This window comes from Staurois parvus, unplaced genomic scaffold (assembly GCF_062004578.1).
Source record: "Staurois parvus isolate SC_StPar_1 unplaced genomic scaffold, SC_StPar_1.0 ptg000232l, whole genome shotgun sequence".
Taxonomy (NCBI): domain Eukaryota; kingdom Metazoa; phylum Chordata; class Amphibia; order Anura; family Ranidae; genus Staurois; species Staurois parvus.
Window position 1 is genome coordinate 1621661 of NW_028318028.1, and position 20344 is coordinate 1642004.

General features: G+C 44.1%; 1 long non-coding RNA gene across 1 annotated transcript; it reads right to left on the minus strand.

Moving 5' to 3' along the window:
• Positions 1-1474: 1474 nt before the first annotated feature.
• Positions 1475-14047, minus strand: LOC149460235 (uncharacterized). The gene is made up of 4 exons (XR_016313103.1): positions 13966-14047; positions 5642-5770; positions 3007-3087; positions 1475-1661 (listed from the first exon to the last, which is right to left on the minus strand). It is a non-coding gene; the product is annotated as an uncharacterized LOC149460235 (long non-coding RNA).
• Positions 14048-20344: the final 6297 nt, after the last annotated feature.

A 20344-nucleotide genomic window follows, 5' to 3' on the forward strand; every position in this document is an offset into this window, starting at 1 on the left:
ATCTCAGTCTCCATGGGACTGATATTGAGCTCTGCAGTCACTTTTGCAGCAATTGGTTTCTGCACAATGTCCATTTGTCTCTTTCGGTCAATTGACCACATCGACCGTGCTTATTTGAGATGATGTTTTCCCGTAAGCTGTATATGCTGTTATAACCTTTGATACTATACCCCGTGACATGGCAAATAAATTGGCAACTTCAATCATGTAGCGTTTCCATTTTTTTGTCTAACCCCTGTATATTTGTTTTTTTTATGAACCCAAACTTCTCCTTTAAATGGACAAGTCTGTGATAGGGAGCCCTTACCTCCCAGCCAGTTGGATGAGATGTTTTATAGCACAGTGAATGGAATACAGAAGAAGTCTTGCTGTGAGCAAGGCAGCAGATAAGGATATTGGTGATTGTCCTCATGGCTTTGGTCCTGGCCACCAAATAGAGGACTAAAGAGTTCCCAAACAAAGCCAGTACAAAAATGATGACACAGATGACAACAAAGGCGATCTTAAAAGGGGCAGAGAGCTCAGGGAAGTAGATCAAGGGCTGCAGCTGGTACAGCTCAAAAAAATGGTGACACTATTCTCCCGCAGAAGTCTGGCGTTCAGCTCTGGACTGATGTTCAGGGAACGCATCAGGCCAGCCTCAGGTTGACCACTGTACTTTGAACAATGACAAGACTCCCCATGAATGATAACATTCTATGGGACACAAGTAGAGGTGATCACACTGGAACACAACCCAATGGGAATGGCTTGTCAGGGCCCCCAGGTGGAAAAATGCCAGGGCCTGTTTGCTTTGACCCTGGTAGTTCTGCCACTGCCCATCAGCCTAATTTAGAGGGGGCACGGGGGGGGGCAAAGAATGACCTAGGGGGAGCAATTGCCCCCTTGTAGTGACGCCACTAGTGAGATGAGACCACTCAAGTATTTAATGGAGAACCAAACCATAAGGGAGTGTGCTAGAGGAGGAGCATGGACAGTAGCTGGATGGAAGCCAAATTAGTGAAGGTAAGGGCATATTACTGCAGTGTATCGAGTCTAACAGCACCTGATTTTGACTTTCATTGGTGGTATGTAAATGTGTGAGTGGGGCCAATTGTGCAGCCCTATGGTAATAGAGTGAGCAGGGGACCTTCCAAGCCTCTGCTGAGCCTATAAGAAAGCAAATAATTGCTTTGAGTTAAATTCCACTTTAACACATTACACTTTCTACCTCTATTTCTTTCTAAAGATCATTAGTGGAGCTCTCCTTTAATAGGTCTGGAAGGTTAGCAAGTAGATGTGTATTTATGGTCATACCAGCCATTTTATGAGCAGCAGTTTGGTATATGTTGGCTTGATCAAGCAGTGCACCCTCCCTTACCCATACAATGCTCTAATTCAGAACCTGCCAGCAGCAGAGAATTATATGGCTCAAAATAAAAAACATAAAAAAAGACATTTCAAAGTTCCTATGTTCGGAGTACTGGAAATTTTTATTGTGACTGGAATTCTCCTTTAAGCTCACCCCTCTGATTGTGTACCAGACTCACTTGGAGCTCAGTATTTTATGCCTGCTCCCCAATCTTTATTACCATGACCCCAATTCTTTGTCGCAGCACGTACTCTTGTGTCTTCCAGATGTTTCTATATTCCGCCTTTCTCATCTCTTCCTGATTACATTCCTGGAAATTGAAATATGCATGAGAGGCTTCTCGAGTGAAGCTGGGCAATGACTGTGTGCACATTTATTACAGGAATCAGGGGTTGCGGCTCAGAGATTTATTGGCAAAAAGGCGGACTCGGCTAAGAAGATACAATGCCTGGTTCTTGACATATACACAGTGATTGTGCTTATTCTAAAGCAACACTAGGGTCGCGGATCATGGGTAAGGGGCAGCTATTAAATTTCATTTTAGTGCCATCAGATCACCATATTATCAGACAATGGCTATTGGTCAGATGTTACTTTCCATTGTTCTGACTGTTCAGACTGATCAGGTGATTTTATACTGGTTGCTGCACCTTGAAATGGGGGTTAATGGTTGATTAAAAAAAGCACAATTTAAAAGAATACAGTTTGCAAGTACCAATATTTAGTAATGATCCTAAACATTAGGGGCAGTAGGGGTTCCCTGAGGGAATGGGAACCTGAGGACTTAATGGACTCTTAGCTGCCAGCTATGGACATATTACCTTTATGGCCATACTGCCAATTATGGACTTTAAGGATACCTGTTACTTCTTGTGGATAATTTGCTAACTCAAGTATGATTACCCTGTGGGCACTAGAGAACCTCTTTACAGGGGTGTATGTGAAGCTGTTACAAGAAGACTGTGGTGTATCTAAAGAACAGGGCTTACATCATGGCAGTAAGCTTAGAGGAGATATAATACATTTTAGCCCAGCATGTAGTTTTCTGTATAGTGTAGGCTATATTGCTGTTGCTAGGGACAACCATACATGTATCAGTACTTAAGGCAGCCAACCAGTTAGGAGACTGAAGGCTTGGTGTAGGGTGATGGTTACCCTGGTATTAAAGGGATGTTTTGCCTGGCCCCTTCTCTTACGGCCAGATTCCCAACATACTGGGACTGGATCCACACCACAGCATATCAAGAGAACTAGCATGGGAGTCATGGGAGAGGGAGTTATGAAAAGGGCCCCCTGGAAAGAAAACAAGCATGTAGTTGTGGTGGAGTTGTTTCCTATATCCATTAGCAACAACTGGACATGTCCATATCCAGTTTCCTTTGGAGGGTCAGGAAGGAAATTTGCGAAAATGCAGAAGCTGAGGAGACTGATCTAGCTGCGAGGTGTAGGATCAGGTAAGTATATTTGCTTTTATTGTTCCTCTAGACATAAGAACTCAATTAACCCTTTGCAGCGTGGGAACAGCCCCATTGCAATGGATCATTTATTATTTACCAAGAGTTGGGCTTTAAATGATAAAATGTTAAACTTTTTTTTCAAAATGTTATATTGCTGCCTTTTATTGTGACATATGTCATAAATGTATTCATGCATACTTGTAAAGTCCTGAAAGGTCCTCCTTTAAGGGAAAGTCAGATGAGACTGGCACAGCTGGTATGTTGGGAAGAGAGATGGTTCTGCAAAAATAGAAGCAAAAAGAGAGAAAAATGAAGACAATGCTGAAGGACAGAAGGACCAACTTGACATCTCTCTCCTCTGCAGTTCTATTCTCTTAAGTTTTCTCTCTTGAGATTGTTCTCAGGCTGGCCATAGATGGATAGAATTCTGAATGAACATTCTTAGCAAAAGTCTTAAGAAAATAAGTATGAAAACTCTCAGAACATTCAAATGTCATTTGAAAGATTTTCTTTGCTTTTAATAGCTGTTTTTGTAATGAATGGACTTTATATCTATGCCAAAGGTTTCAAGGCATTAGCTAAACCCCGGGATAAGTGTATAAATGTAGCAGGTGAGTATGTCGAAAAATAAATGCAGTTTAAACAGTTTACACTTTTTGAAATTTGTTAAGGTTACATAGTTGGTAAGGTTGAATAAAGACACCTGAGTGTGTGTGTTTATGTCACCACCATTTTCCATATCTCTGTACACTGCGTTTACTCAAAAGCACATCTAAAAGTTTTTTTTACTTTATCTACACTCCCCACTGACACCCCCAACTGTGGAAGGGAGTTCCGTATCCTTACAAAATAAAATACCATATTTTTCACTCCATAAGATGCACTTGACCAAAAGACGCACCTAGGTTTTAGAGGAGGAAAACTAGAAAAAAATATTCTGAACCAATGGACTGCAGACATAGTACAGGAGATGACCATAGACTGCGGAGATAGTACAGGAGATGACCAGAGACTGTGGACACAGTACAGGAGATGACCATAGACTGCGGACATAGTACAGGAGATGACCAGAGACTGCGGACATAGTACAGGAGATGACCAGAGACTGCGGACATAGTAAAGGAGATGACCAGAGACTGCGGACATACTACAGGAGATGACCAGAGACTGCGGACATAGTACAGGAGATGACCAGAGACTGCGGACATAGTACAGGAGATGACCAGAGACTGCGGACATAATACAAGAGATGACCAAACACAGCGGACCTTTGGGGAGCAGGGGGGGGGGGGTTGTACCCGAATTTAACAGATACCTGTTCCCACCTCAGCAGAGTTGTCCTCCCTCCCCGTCTTCTGGGACATGTGACAGGTCCCAGAAGACTGCTGGACCATTCACAAAGCGCAGTGCTTCTCGTGCATGCGCAGTGGGCACCCAGCTGTGAAGCCGCAAGCTGTCACAGCCGGGTGCCCATACTAAAGATGCCGGTGCAGGGGAGAGAAGATGGTGAGGACAGCGCTTGGCTGAGGAACAGGTAGGACCGAGGAGCACAGAAGAGCTGAGCGGATGGCCCGGTATTCTAACACAGCGGCAGCGGGAATTCCCGGCCGGTGGCTCCATATTCGCTCCATATGACGCACAGACATTTTCCCCCATTTTTTTGGAGCGACAAATACAGTAAATGTTGCGATGTCCAAAAATAGATAACTCATATATCATAACACGCGTGAATGAATTCAGTGTGAGTCCCAGGTGTAAACTATTAGGGTTTGTTCACACTTGACTAAATTTCTGACTCTTGAAAAGTGCTCCTATAGCGTTAGTATGGACTTTAGGCAGGCGTTAATGAGCTTTAGTACAAGCGTTAAAAATGCTCCCAAAACGCCCTATCTGTGGTTTTGAGGTGTTTTCTAAGCATTTTAGAGTTCAAAGGCTTCAAACTCTTCCAGACTGGACATGAGGCTTCACCTTTAAAGAAACGCAATGCTAACGCTTCATGTTTTGATAATGTGAACAGCACTGTGTGCTGTCCATAGTATCATTTGCATAGGCAATTGAGGAATGTTACAAATGCTCCTCAAATGACTGCTTTCAATGTCAGTGTGAACTAGACCTTAAGAATCTACTGTGAATCAATCTTGATACACCCAATGTGCACCAGCCACCAGGTATAAAAACAAAGCTGCTTACCAGAAGCCTAGATCTCACATTGAATAAGAGGTCTAAAAGCACATGTAGATGGGACAAAACCCACAGGGATAGATGGATGAGCAACTCCACACAGCCAGATATTTTTTGCTTAATTTTCCCTTACATCGAAATCAGACCACAGGATAAGCTCAGATCCACACAGTATATCCATTTTTTCACTATAAAAACATTCCCAATAAAAGCATCCCATAGTGAAGTACTGTAAGTGAATTTATTAAAAACAAACAGCAAAAGGTACTCACAAACATATGAGATTCAGAGCATTAAAACAGTGACCGCTACTCTCCTCCCAACCTACATTTCGTTCAATAGAACGTTTTCTGAGGCATCAGAGACTGGACAGTGCAAGGAGAAGCAGCACAGTGAAGAACTAATCTCTCTGTAACTGTTTTCTCCTCTTATGAGCATGCTATGTCAGCCTATGCTGACAAGATCATGTACTGATCTTCCTCTCACACTCCAGCTCTGCTATACAGACAGTGCAAGAGGCTGATACCAGGTCAAATTCAGGTACTAAACCGCTTGTATTTAAACAATGTATTAAAGTGACACTAGACAATATCCTTTTTTTCCAAATGATTCCATACACACCCACTACTTAATGGCCCTGTCAGGGGCGTACCTACAGGGGTTGCATGGGTTGTAATTGTGACTCGGCCCCATGCTCCAGGGGGCCTGTGTAGTCTACATCTTGCTGCCCCCAGACCACATGTGCTCCCCTCACTTGTAAACTTGCTTCTTCATCATGTGCCTGAAAACAAAGCATACAACAAGTTCAATCACATGTCTGAGCCTAATAATTAAAAAAAAAAACATTTACATTGGAAAGACAAAAGCCTGCTCATAATCTTGCATTATGGATCAGAAAATGCAGACTGCAAAAATCAGAATGTGCTGTAATCGGTAGCAACCAATCAGGAATGAGCCTTCTGTTGAGATACAGTCAGAGTTTGAAGCGATGAAATAGAGAAGGGATGCAGACATAGGGCAATGCCACATAGGAGATCTTGATGCTGGTGAAAAATCAGCAGTGTCAGGATCACATAGGCTGATGTCAAACGGACAAATCTACCACTGAAGACAAACCACCAGTGGTAGGATCGTCAAAAAGACTGCCTGTCTGTCCCTGTGGAGTCATAGTTACATAGTTAGTCTGGCTGAAAAAAGACAAAAGTCCATCCAGTTAAACCATTGAAAAAAAAAAAAGTTATAACCCTATACCCACAGTTGATCCAGAGGAAGGCAAAAAAAAAAAAAACCCAGCAAAGCACTATCCAATTTGCTCCTGCAGGGAAGAAAAATTCCTTCCTGATCCCCCGAGAGGCAATCGGATAATCCCTGGATCAACTTTACCTATAAATGTTAGTATCCAGTTATATTCTGTGTATATAAGAAAGAATCCAGGCCTTTTTTAAAGCAATCCACTGAGTTGGCCAGAACCAACTCTTGAGGGAGTCTATTCCACATTTTCACAGCTCTCACTGTGAAGAAACCTTTCCGTGTTTGGAGATTAAATTTCTTTTCCTCCAGACATAAAGAGTGCCCCCTTTATTCTGTGATGACCTCAGGGTGAATAGCTCTACACCGCGTTCACTGTATGAACCACTGATGTATTTATACATGTTGATCATATCCCCCCTTAATCTCCTCTTCTCAAGAGAGAATAAATTCAGTTCCTCTAATCTTTCCTCATAGCTGATCTCCTCCATGCCTCTTATCAGTTTAGTTGCCCTTCTCTGTACTTTCTCCAGTTCCCCAATGTACTTTTTGTGAGTCTCTTTTAATACAAGAGAGGATTTTGCTCGCTTTAGAAACCACAGCTTGGCATTGCATACCATTATTAAACTTGTGATCTACCAGAACTCCCAGATCCTTCTCCACCATTGATTCCCCCAGTTGTGTTGCCCCTAGTATGTATGATGCATGCATATTCTTAGCCCCCAATTGTAGAACCTTACATTTTTCAACAATAAACCTCATTTGCCACATAGTTGCCCAATTAAACAGTGCATTGAGGTTGGCTTGTAAGTTGAAGACATCCTGTAAGGACGTTATTCCACTGCACAGCTTGGTGTCATCTGCAAAGACTGAAATGGGATCTCTAATCTCAGATCCTATATCGTTTAAAGTAAGGGACCCAACACTGAACCCTGGGGTACACCACTGATGACCCCAGACCATTCAGAGTATGAATCATTAACCACTACTCTGAATATGATCTTTTAGCCAGTTTTCTATCCATTTACATATGGATTTTTCCTAGTTTATAGACTTTACCTTACACATTAACCGTGTGTGAGGAATTGTATCAAATGCTTTTGCAAAATCCAAGTATACCACATCCATCGCCATCCCTCTGTTCAAGTATACCATGTCCACCGCCACCCCTCTGTCCAAGGTTTTGCTCACACCCTCATAAAAAGAAATCAGATTTGTTTGACAACTTCTATCTTTCATGAATCCATGTTGTCTGTTGCTTAAAATATTTTTTTCCAGCAAGAACTCATCTATATGGTCTTTTATTAAACTCTCCAGTATCTTTCCAACTATAGAAGTTACCGTATATACTCGAGTATAAGCCGAGTTTTTCAGCACATTTTTTGTGCTGAAAAAAGGCCCCCTCGGCTTATACTCGAGTCAACGTCTGCAGATGTCTAGCAGGGGGCGCTGCTTCTAAAGCAGCGGTTCTCAACCCGTGGGTCGCGACCCCTTTGGGGGTCGAACGACACTTCCACAGGGGTCGCCTAAGACCATCGGAAAACACATATTTCCGATTGCCTTAGGAACCGAGACACCGCTCCTCTATCCGTCTCCAGGTGTGGGCGGGATGACATGCCGTCCCTGTCATCTGGACACACCCCCGGGATCAATCCTCGCCGGTGATTGGCCGCCGGAACTGTAGCTCAGGAGAGGCACACAGGCGCCCAATCACCGGCGAGGAGGTGGAGCTTGGAGAGGAGGAGCCGAGTGGCACCGCGAAGATCGAGCGAGTGAAGAGGAGGAAAGCGGCCGGAGAAGGAAGACATCTGACCGGTAAGTGTGTACCATGGGAGAGGGAGGGAGCGAGCGAGCCCAGGCTGGAACAGGGGTCAGCAAGGTAAGTATAATTGGTGTCAGTGGGAGGAATAGCGCCCAATCATTGGTGTCACTAATATCAACGATGGGGCACTATTCCTCCCCCCACTGACACCAACGATGGTGCACTATTCCTCCCCCCACTGACACCAATGATGGGGCACTATTCCTCCCCCCACTGACACCAACGATGGGGCACTATTCCTCCCCCCACTGACACCAACGATGGGGCACTATTCCTCCCCCACTGACACCCTCGGCTTATACTCGAGTCAATAGTTTTTCCCAGTTTTTTGTGGTAAAATTAGGTACCTCGGCTTATATTCGGGTCGGCTTATACTCGAGTATATACGGTAAACCTACCGTATTTGCCGGCGTATAAGACGACTTTTTACCCCTTGAAAATCTTCTCAAAAGTCAGGGGTCGTCTTATACGCCGCTATACGGCATACTGACACTTTTTAGGGGGGCGGCGCGGTGCCGCCGCCGCCCCACCCCTTCCAACGGAAGGGACACTAAGTACAGGAGTGGGCAGGGGCTGTTTCTTACCTGGCTCCGGTCCCACAACGATCCGGTCCAGGAAGCGCGGCTGCACCTTCAGTTCGGCCACTGGATGTTCGCGCGGCTGCTCGGCTCCGCCTCCTCACCGGTGATTGGCCGCCAGAACTGTAGCTCAGGAAAGGCACACGGGCGGCCAATCACTGGTGAGGGGGCGGAGCCGAGCGGCCCCGCGAAAATCGAGTGCAGGACCAGCAGGTAAGTGTTCAGTGTAGAGGTGCTGCTGCAACCACATATGCTGGCTGCAGCAGCACCATACGAGAACAGGGTCAGCAAGTGTCAGTGGGAGGAATAGTGCCCCATCAATGGTGTCACTGATACCAATGATGGAGCACTATTCCTCCCACTGACACCAATGATGGGGCACTATTCCTCCCACTGACACCAACGATGGGGCACTATTCCTCCCCCCTACTGACACCAACGATGGGGCACTATTCCACCCTCCACTGACACCAATGATGGGGCACTATTCCACCCCCCACTGACACCAATGACGGGGCACTATTCCACCCCCCACTGACACCAATGACGGGGCACTATTCCACCCCCCACTGACACCAATGATGGGACACTATTCCACCCCCCACTGACAACAATGATGGGACACCATTCCTCCCACTGACACCAATGATGGGGCACTATTCCTGCCACTGATACCAATGATGGGGCACTATTCCTGCCACTGATACCAATGATGGGGCACTATTCCTGCCAATGATACCAATGATGGGGCACTATTCCCCCCACTGATACTAATGATGGGGCACTATTCCTGCCACTAATGCCAATGATGGTGCACTATTCCTGCCACTGATACCAATGATGGGGCACTATTCCTCCCACTGACACCAATGATGGGGCACTATTCCTCCCACTGACACCAATGATGGGGCACTATTCCTCCCACTGATACCAATGATGGGGCACTATTCCTCCCAATAATACCAATGATGGGGCACTATTCCTCCCACTGACACCAATGATGGGGCACGATTCCTCCCACTGGTGTGCATTGGAAGAGGGGTAGTCTTATACGGCGAGTATAGCCCAAACACTACATTTTAACAGGAAAAGTAAGGGGTCGTCTTATACGCCCAGTCGTCTTACACGCCGGCATATACGGTAATTAACTTATTAATTACTTGGTAAAGATTTTGACCCCTTTTTAAATATTGGCACCACATTGGCCTTACGCCAATCCAGTGGTACTATGCCAGTCATTAAAGAGTCCCTAAAAATGAGAAAAAATGGCATTGAAATGAAAGAGCTCAATTCTTTAAGGACCCGTGGGTGTATGCCATCCGGTCCAGGTGCTTTATTCACCTTTATTCTGTCTAAATATTTTTTGGATCATATCAGTTGTGAGCCAATGTGGATCATCTGGAGCTGTGTCAATACCATGTCCATTATGGACAAGAGCTCCCCCTTGCTCATTTATATACACAGAGCTGAAGAAGGTATTAAATAAATTTGCCTTCTCTTTGTCCCCAGTCACCCACTCTAGATTATTTTGTAAAGGGCTTACGTGCTCAGACCGGACCTTTTAGCATTAATATATTTGAAGAATTTTTTGGGGTTGGTCCTGCTATCTTTTGCAATCTGTTGTTCATTTTCAATTTTTGCAGCCTTTATTTCCTTTTTGCATATTCTGTTATATTCTTTGTAATGTTTAAAGAATGATAGTGTTCCTTCATTTAAATATTTAATAAAAGCTATTTTCTTTTTATCTATAGCTTTATTAACTTTGGCCGTAAGCCACTTAGGTTTGATTTTTAGCCTTTTAAACTTGTTGCCCATCGGAATATATTTTGCAGTGTGTTTACATACAGTCTTTTTTAAGAACTCCCATTTCTGTGTTGTGTTCATCAATGTTAATTCCCTACCAGTCTAACTCATGGAGAGCATCTCTCAGCCTTGGAAAATTAGCTCTCTTGAAATTGAGCATTTTTATTTTTCCTGTATGTGTTTGTTGTTTACAGCTAACAATAAATGAAATCATGTTGTGGTCACTGCTACCCAGATGTTCTTTTATATGGACATACGTAATAAGCTCTCCATGGTTTGAGATGACCAGGTCCAGCAGAGCATCATTCTTAGTAAGGGCCTCTATGAACTGTACCATAAAATTGTCCTGTAGTAGGTTTAAAAATGTTTGCCCTTTAACTGTTCCTGCAGTACCATTACTCCAGTCAGTTTCTGGGTAGTTAAAATCCCCCATTATTATCACTGTCCCAGCCCTTGCAGCCCTTTCGATCTGTACAAGGAGCTGAGTCTCCACCTCCTCATTAACACTGGGAGGCCTATAACAAACTCCAATAGTTACCTTTGTAGTACGCACCCCCAAGTACAGTCCCACCCATAATACTTCAGCCTCATCACACTCTCCATCAACTAGGTCCTCTTTCTAACGCCCTCTGAGATCACTTCTCACGTACAGACAGACACCACCACCTTTCCTATTTATTCTGTCTCTCCGATAGAGAACATAGCCAGGAATATTAATGGCCCAGTCATGCAAAGAATGAAGCCAAGATTCAGCAATACCAATTAAATCATAGCTCTCTTCATGCAACAAAGCTTCCAACTCACCTTTTTGCTTGGCAGACTTCTGGCATTGGTGAACAAACACTTTAATTGATTGACACCTTGTTCACACGTATTTTGCTTATTTTTTATTTTCATACAAATGGTACCAATTCCACTGGTTGTTTATAACATGGGAACCTCTTTATCATCTGCCATAGCCTTCCCCTCATCTTTCCCCATTCCACCCTCCACTAAGTACTGACCCCTGTCTGATCTGTCCACCCCGTTATAATCTAATTCTCCCTCCCCCCTCGATCCTAGTTTAAATACGCCTCCAGCCTTCCCATAAACCTTTCCCCCAGCACAGCAGACCCCCTTCCATTTAGGTGCTCCTTCCATAGCTGGATCAGTGGTGGCCAACAAGCTTGATATGGGGTGTCAAGTGTGTCCCTCCACATCACCACAGAGACAGCTGATACACAACAGGGCATAGACAAAGACTAATGGCATGATACATGAGATGGTCAGAGACTGCAGACATTGATACAGGAGATGGTCAGAGACTGCAGACATGATACAAAATATGGTCAGAGCCTGTGGACATGATACAAGAGACAGTCAGAGTTTGCAGAGATGATTGCATTTGCGTTTATGCACAGGAGAATGGGGGTGCTTTTAAATTTTTTCTTAATTATTTTTGTTTTATTTACATTATATGTTTACACTTTTTCCCTTTAACCACTTGCCCTCCAGAGGATGTACACCCCTTCCTGACCAGGCCATTTTTTGCGATACAGTGCTGCGTTACTTTAACTGACAATCGCGCAGTCATGCAACGCTGCACCCAAATGAAATTTATGTCCTTTCTTCCCACAACTAGAGCATTATTTTGGTGGTATTTGAACGCCTGTGTGTTTTTTATTTATTGCACTGTAAACATAAAAAGACCGAAACTTTTGAAAAAACAATATTTTTGACTTTTTGCTATAAAACCTATGCAGTAAAACAATTGTAAAAATCAAATTTCGCCATAAATTTAGGCCAAAATGTATTCTTTTACATGTCTTTGCTAAAGAAAAATCCCAATATATGTAAATTAATTGGTTTACGTGAAAGTTGTAGTGTCTACAAATGACGGTATATATATATACTGGAATTTTTATTTTTATACTAGCAATGGCGGCAATCAGCGACTTATAGCGGGACTGCGGCGGGCATTCTGACACTGGAGAGGAACTGACTAACTGCCACTGACATCCCCACTGACATCAATACAGTGATCAGTGCTAATAAATAGCACTGACACTGTACTAATGACACTGGGCAGGAAGGGGTTAACATCTGGGGCGATCAAAGGGTTAGCTGTGTGCTGTTTTACTGTGTAGTCTGTGTGTGCTTTACTGTGTAAGCACGATGCTTTGTATTGCTCTGCTATGCTGCTCTGCATACAAAGCAGCATGCTGGAGCTGACAGGTGAGAGATCTGTATTGTTTACATACAGACCTCTCCTCTGTCAGTGTTCCTTGGTGGGGAATCTCCAGCTGGGACCCGGTGATTGACAGCTGAACCCGCCAATGGTGGTGCGGGTAGGGAGGCGCACGCACCTCCTACCCAGAAATACAAAATCATGTATATATATGTGATTTTGCATAGCCCTGCCACCCTGTAGCAGTAGTTCTATTATAGGGCAGTCGTGAAGCAGTTAAGGAGGGGTGGGAAGATGTCCATGATGACGCAAGAATGGATACAAATGTGGACAGAGATCGAATCCTCATATGCTCAGATCCAAGATTGAGTGTACGAATGATGATAGTAGAATTGAAAATGAACAAAGAAACACTGCTGCAGATTTAATGGAGGGCTTGGGAGTGAGAAAGATTTCCACAAACATGGTGCCTCGAATCTGAACAGAAGATCAGAAAGAACATCATCTTCAAATTTCACTCGATCTTTTGAAGAATGCAGAGGTGTTTGATAGGATTATTACTGGGAATTGAATTGTCGCAACTCGTATGTGTTGGTTCTATCTGCATATTTATTGCTATATCTACAACACACTGATCACATTAATGTACCGCAAGCTGACGATGAAAAATTATTTTAGGGGTTCCCTGAGATCTCCAAATGTTTTCAAGGGTTCCTCTGGGGTAAATAGGTTGAGAAAGGCTGCTCTAACACATCAGGCCCTATGTGGCTTACTCATTTTACCTCAGCAGATGTTCAGCAGAGATGCTGCGTTTCCTCGCTGATATACCATAGGGAGAACGGATGTTCTCTTCACTCCCTGCTATAATCTAGAAGAAGAATCTGCAAATCTCTACATAAAATATTGTCATGAAAATATAGAACAGCCAGAAAATAAAAATGCGAAAGTCACGTCAAAAATGACTATCGGCTAAACTTTTTGCTGCACGGCATGCAAATATAATGTTACTCTCTGTAGTAGCCTTCCACAAACATTTCAGCAGAGAAAGGGTGTTCAGCTATCATGCTGCGTTATGGGGCAACCCTGACCTACTCTATATGCTTCAAAAGCCAGCTGACACACTCAAGCTTTCAGCTGCCCCGTCTCGATGATCTCTCTTGAAAGCTTCATTCTAAAGTATCCACATCTAAGCCAAGCTTTATAAAATATAAATGGACAAAGCCACAATTCAGCTTGACAGAGCTGGCTTCCTCCTCGCAACCTTCTCGAAAAAACAAGAGACACAAACATAAGATGTTTGTTTGGACAAAAAAAAAAAAGCTCTCCCCCCCATCTCATCCTCATTTGTTACCGCTCACCTCAACCGCATTTCAGTCGTATCACAAGACAGTCCTTACATAAAGAGGGAAGGAAGAAAAAGGAGAAGGCGAGAGAGAGAGAGAGAGAGAGAGAGATGGAGAGAGAGCCTAGCAGGAAACAACTTCACAGTCAATTAGGAAGAGGTCAGAGGGATGTGAAAGGACTTCATAAAATGGTTAGGACAATATACAGAAGCCGTCATTCAGGGAACTACTGAAATATAAGCACGTTTTATTGCGATCAATATTTCCTGAAAATCATAGCTGCCATTCTGGCAGAGGTATTGACAATGCAATAAGGGGGAAGGCCAGGTGGTCATACCATTCCATTTATGCTGTTTGGAGAGGTCATTTCATAATGTGACATATATTTAACACGTCTTAACTATCATGTCCTGGTGTTCTCCTATAACTCAGGGGCAGATTTGACTGCTTCTGTAATTGATTCTTTTTTATTTCTATGCACAAGGGTAGCTAATGCTTCTTACATACAAGCAATCAAAATGGAGCAAGCGTGTGTACTAGCACTGCGTTGCATTTGTGGTGTGAAAGCTGATCTCTGGGAAAACATCCTAATTAAACCTCTGCAAAAAGAAAAAATGTTTTATTAGGCCCCAGGAGCTATTACCATATTGTGCTAGTATGCACAGCATAAAACACTTTATGGAAGACTTAAAGGAGAAGTAGGGTCCAAGCTCTTTTGGCCTTACTTCTCCTGTGACCCATATTCAGCCAACAGTGGGCTAACATCCACTGTTGGCTGACATCACTTAGCCAGTCCAGACTCCAGACTTTGGAAGGATCATGAATTTAATATCAGGAGTCACCCAAATTCCTGACTGGCAGCTGGCTCAGGCTCTCAGCATGCCACTGAGAGCCTAAGTTAGCCACTTCTGGCCTTTCCTCTTCCACAGCTTGGAGAACCAGTGAGCACTGGAGGGGCAGAGCACAGAGCCGGTGACTGACAGATAAACTGATAAACAAATAACCAGCGCACTTGGAGATTGCAGTTGCCGATAAACTGACTATGCCAATACATTCCAAAATCAAATACCAGTTTAGTCCAACAAAAAGGATAATTGATCCTTTTAATAAAGTCCTTTAAAAAATCACATGTATTGTATGGTAAAAACCACCATGTAGTAATGCAGACTAATCAGTAGCAAAGAACAGTCTCACCACACTGACGGTAACAATCCGTGGTAAAGTGTGGAGGCCAACAAGGCAGCTGGGACATGTGGCAGATGTAAAAGCCGCCACGGGTGGACCGGCTATAGTGACTGCAAAAAACACGAGCGGTACTGGTAGTGGTTCTCAAGTTCTGCAGTTTCTCATCCCATATACCCCTAGACTCCATTCAAGTTCTTAACTCCTAATAAAATCTCAAAACCAAGCTCAAGGACTGTTCTTTGACTTCAGTGTGCAAGGTGGAAAATGTGCGTTGCCTGGACATGTAGAGCTTAGGGGGATCCAAAAATCAGCAACTCCTAAGGGGGTAGTGCTACAATAATATACACTGTCATTGTACTAATGACATTGGCTGGGAAGGGGTTAAAATCTTGAGGTAATCAAGGGGTTAAGTGTGTGCCTAACAAGTATTAATGTGTGCAATATGTGTTCCTTTTTTTTTTACTAAAGATTGGTTTGTTCTTTCTCCCTTCTTTGCACACAAAGAAGAAACAAACAGATTGTTTCCTCTGTACAGAGCTCTGTGTTGATTGTCAACACAGAGCTCTGGGCTGTGATTGGACACAGCCAATCAGCAGGTCTCGGCCATGAATTATTGGCTGAAACCTGTTGACAAAATCCCACTGTGTCCAATTACCATGGGAGCTGGCTGGGGGGGGCAGCCTAGAGCCCATAAGACACTGCCAACGTACAAGTACAGGATCGTGCCTGTATGAGCCGCCCGTCCGCAGTAAAATGTGGGTGAGTAGTCAGAAAGTGGTTAAGGTAAAATAAGTTTTTCTATCTGCTGTACCCTTTCCCACTCCAACTACTTACCTAACTTCTGGATCGATCCATCACTGTGCCCAGTTTCAGTTCATCTCTCACAAGTGTGGCTAAGAGCAGTGGGAACCATTGGTGCCTGCTGCTGTCAGTCAAATTCTGTGAGCAGAGTATGGGGCGGGTCGAGCCAAACTGTGTGTCAATGGACACACATAGCCAGGCTCAGGACAGACACAGAAGAGGAGGCAGGAATGTCAGTGGGTTACCCCAGAAGGGGAGGTTTGGGGCTGCTCTGTGCAATACCGTTGCACAGAACAGGTGAGTAGAAAATATTTATAATTTACATTTTAAAAAATTTCCTTTTTAGGTGTCTACTAATCCCTTCCAGCTCTGTGCTGACTGCACTTTTGTTGGTCACGGGTGCTGCCATCCTCTCCCAGTGTTTCTTCTGAGTTCTGGGAATCTTCGGTTGCTTACTTGGCCATGCTGCGATGACGCCACTCCAATATATGTGCACAGCAGTCACATTATCACGGTACAGAGCCATGCTGTAAATGTATGCTGAGCTGCAAATGCACAGCTTAGTATGCACAAACGCTGACAGCCAGGGAGAAGGGTCTTAGACAGAAAAGACCAATAGGTGAAAAACACTGACATCACCAGAGTGTTACCAATTTAGCAAACCAAATTCAGCTGGAAAAAATATAGCACCTGAAAACAGAACAAGAAAATGCAGATTGTTGTTCTTTGTTCTTTTGTCTTTCTCCAGGCTTTCAGAGTACAAGAAGGCAGATGCTTTGGTGTATTAGTGTAATTTTGCTGGAGGCAGATCCATGCTGAAAGATTGTTTGAACTTTGCCGTTTTATTGGAGCTTGACATTTCAGTTGATGCAAGTGTTTGCTAATGGCATATTATATTACTGTTATTATTGTTACTAACTCCTTTCTGTCGTTACAGTTCATCGATCTATTGATTTATTCATGGCTTTTTGAAAATTCTCTTCACTTCCACCATTATTGGTTATATCAGTACTATAAGAGGGGGAACTCTGAGCATGTTCCTATCCATACACTCACCAGTATGAATGAGGCAAGTAACCTTGCAGCAAAATTGCTAATTTTGCAAAAATTTTAAAGAAACAATTTATTTTGCTGTGTGAACTGCTTGGGTGAAATTATGCTTTAAAGTGGAATTAAAGGCAAAGCATTTGTAGCTGGGTGCAGCTGTCTCTGTTCACTACTTTCCCTCTCCCCCCTGCTGCATAGTAACAAAGGTAATGTAGCCAGTGTTTATCTTTCTCATTCATGGTTGTACTGTAATTTTGTGTGTTGCCCGCTCGCTCCTGCTCACCCTTCTCCTTCCTGACAGATCAGTGTGGATGCAATCAGAGGGAAGAGAAGGAGCCAATGGAAGCCTCAGAGAGAACTTGCTGGGCATACTCTATGGATGATGGGAATTGTAGTTCTTAAAGAGGAACTGCACCATACTTAAAGTGGAACTTCACTCTCTCAATCAACATTGACTATTTTTCATGAATCATCTGCCCTTACTCAAGATGGCCACTGCCGGAAATAAAAAGTTTTTTTTTTCAAAATTAATTCTCAGAAAAATAAAGTATGTAAACATGGATGGATGGGTGAGTTTGCTTTGAATATTAACAATGAAATAAGTAACATTTTTGGTTTGTGGTTGTCAGATGCAGTGTAGTTCCACATTAATGAAGGCTAACAGACTGTGGACTTCAACTCCCACACATTTTTGCACCTAGAGGAGGAGAAGCTTCACTGTTTTCCAGGGAAGAGAGCAAAAAGGACAGATCTGTTGTCAGGGACTGTGCCTCATATCTGAGACACAGACACATTACAGAACAGCTAAGAGGAACTGTTGCCGCACTTGTTCCCCCATATCAGGGAGAGGGAACGGACCTGCACATGAGACTACCCAACCTGCCTTCAGAGACTAAGTTGAGAGAGTCACTGGGGTTTATTTACTAAAGCTGGAGAGTCCAAAATCAGACTCCCTTCTGCATAGAAACCAATCAGCTTCTAACCTTAGCTTGTTCAATGAAGCTTTGGCAATGAAACCTGGAAGCTAATTGGTTTCTATGCAGAAGGGAGTCTGATTTTGGACTCTCCAGCTTTAGTAAATAAACCCCACTGTGTCTTCAGCATCTGAGCTGAGCTGAGCATCTGAGCTGACCGCAGCTTGTGTGAGGATTTGTGGCCTGATTTCTGGGAACTGCTGACTACCAAGCAACCAGGACCTGATTAGGCACCTGCCCGGAAATGGTGAGCTGGACTACATGTTCTAAATGCCCACTACACTTTGTAAGCCAAACAGAGACTGCCCCTACTTAGCCTCTGTCGTCTAACACTCCTACAGAGACAAAATTATTTTTTTAAATTCTTTTGGGAAAAAAATGAAACATTAAATATTTAAAAAAGTATAAAGGAACTTCCCTAACCCTTGGGAGCTTTAAAAGTCCATTCCACCCTTTATTTTTACATTTTGGCAAAATGGCAAATTTTGCCAAAATATCTGGAATTTTTGCCAAAATGTCTGGAATTTTGCTTTAAAAGAGAAGCAAGGAGGTACTTCTAATACTGGGTAACAGGAGTGCACTCATTCTTGCACTCCCATGACTCAGAATCAACCAAGAGTGGGCTAAAGCTTGCTATTGGCCAGCCACTGCCGCCCCCTCTCCTGTCTGGCACTCAAGTGAACACTGGAGGGGCAGAGCATAGAGCAGTACCTGACCATCACTGCTCTCTGCTCAGAGAGGATATGAGAAATAGGTGAGTTGGAAGCTTTGGTGCATGAAGAGAACTAGGATTTAATTGGTATTGCTTAATCTTGGCTTCATTCTTCACATAACTGGGGCATTATTATTACTGGCTATATTCTCTTTTGGAAAAGGAAAGGTGGTAGTGTCTGTCTCTATGTGAGAAGGGATCTCAGAGCAAGTGTGAAGGAGGACCTAGTTGATGGAGAGTGTGATGAGGCTGAAGCATTATAGGTGGAACTGTCCACAGGTCAGGTGCAATGCTTTGGCCAATCACAGCACAATTGGGCGTACCTAGCATGATGTCACCATTATCTCCACCCAATTGTTTACATCTGACCAGCAAATGTCAGACAGCAGCAAATGCTCAGTGGGTGCAGATGGGTCAGCGGGCGGCGGGTCTTTTTATTTCAGCGAGTCGTTCCCATACTCATTTACAAGGGGGGGGGAGAACTGGGGGCTCCCTTGTTAAAGATAAGTCACCCCCCACAAACCCCCACAACCACAGCCCAGGATTGTGGGGAAGAGCCCCTTGTCAACATGGAGACAAAGCACCTTGGGGGGGAGGGGGCCTACTCCAAAGCAACCCCCCATGTTGAGGGCATGTGGCCTGGTACAGTTCATCCCCTCCCTTTCCAGGCCTGTGCTCGGATCAAGGGTCTGGTAGAAATTTAGGGGGGACCCTACGCTTTCCTCCCCCATTTTTTTGGGGTGGGGTTCCCCTTAAAAGTCCTATCAGGCCTAAAGGGTCTGATATGGCTTTTAGGGGGAAACCCATGCACTTTTTTCCCCTGATTTTTGGGAGGTGGGGTTCCTCTTAAAAGCCCTACCTTGCTGCTATATTTGCTCTTCATTGCCTTGAAGTGAGCATGGACTGCCAGACTTTAGGATGCTGATGCTGCAATTTCTGTTCACCTGCATTGCGTACCCCAGTACACTCCTACCAAACATATGCAGTATGGACATTGGATATACAGTACTTTACATCCAGCACACATGTGTACTCAGCCTAAGCCCATGGTCACATCGGGTGCGACTTGGCATGCAACCAACTAGACCAAGTTGGAACCGCACCGATTTCTAAAGTAGTGCATGTACTACTTTTGTTGTGACTTGCATAGACATCTGTGTCAGATGTCTTGCAAATCACAATGAAATCGGCAGGTCACCCGATTTTGAAATCACGCAACTTCACTGTAAGTCGCACGATTGTAAAAGCAGCAATGGAGGCCTTTAGGCTAGATACCCATAAGCTTGAAGCAGGGGCGGACTGACCATTTGTAAACTCAGGCACTGCCCGAGGGCCCGGGGTCAGTAGGGGGCCCCATGAGATGCCTCTGGTACCTTTTTCATAGGCTTTTTTGAGTTTGGCCAAGGACACAGGGGCCCCTTGATCCCCTATTGCCCGGGGGCCCCATGAGTTGTCAGTCCGCCCCTGGCTTGAAGTGTATGTAAGCATAAGTTAGTCATGGTGTAGCAAATATACTTTGCATACCTGTATCTGGAATCCCAGATGACAGGCTGTAAAGAGCTTGAGCTGTGCTCAGCTGTAAGCATGTATTCACACATCCAATGGTTACCTGTGGTTGGGGCCAGTTGTTAAGCCCTGGACGCAATGTAGGAGAATTACTAAAAGTGGGGCACAC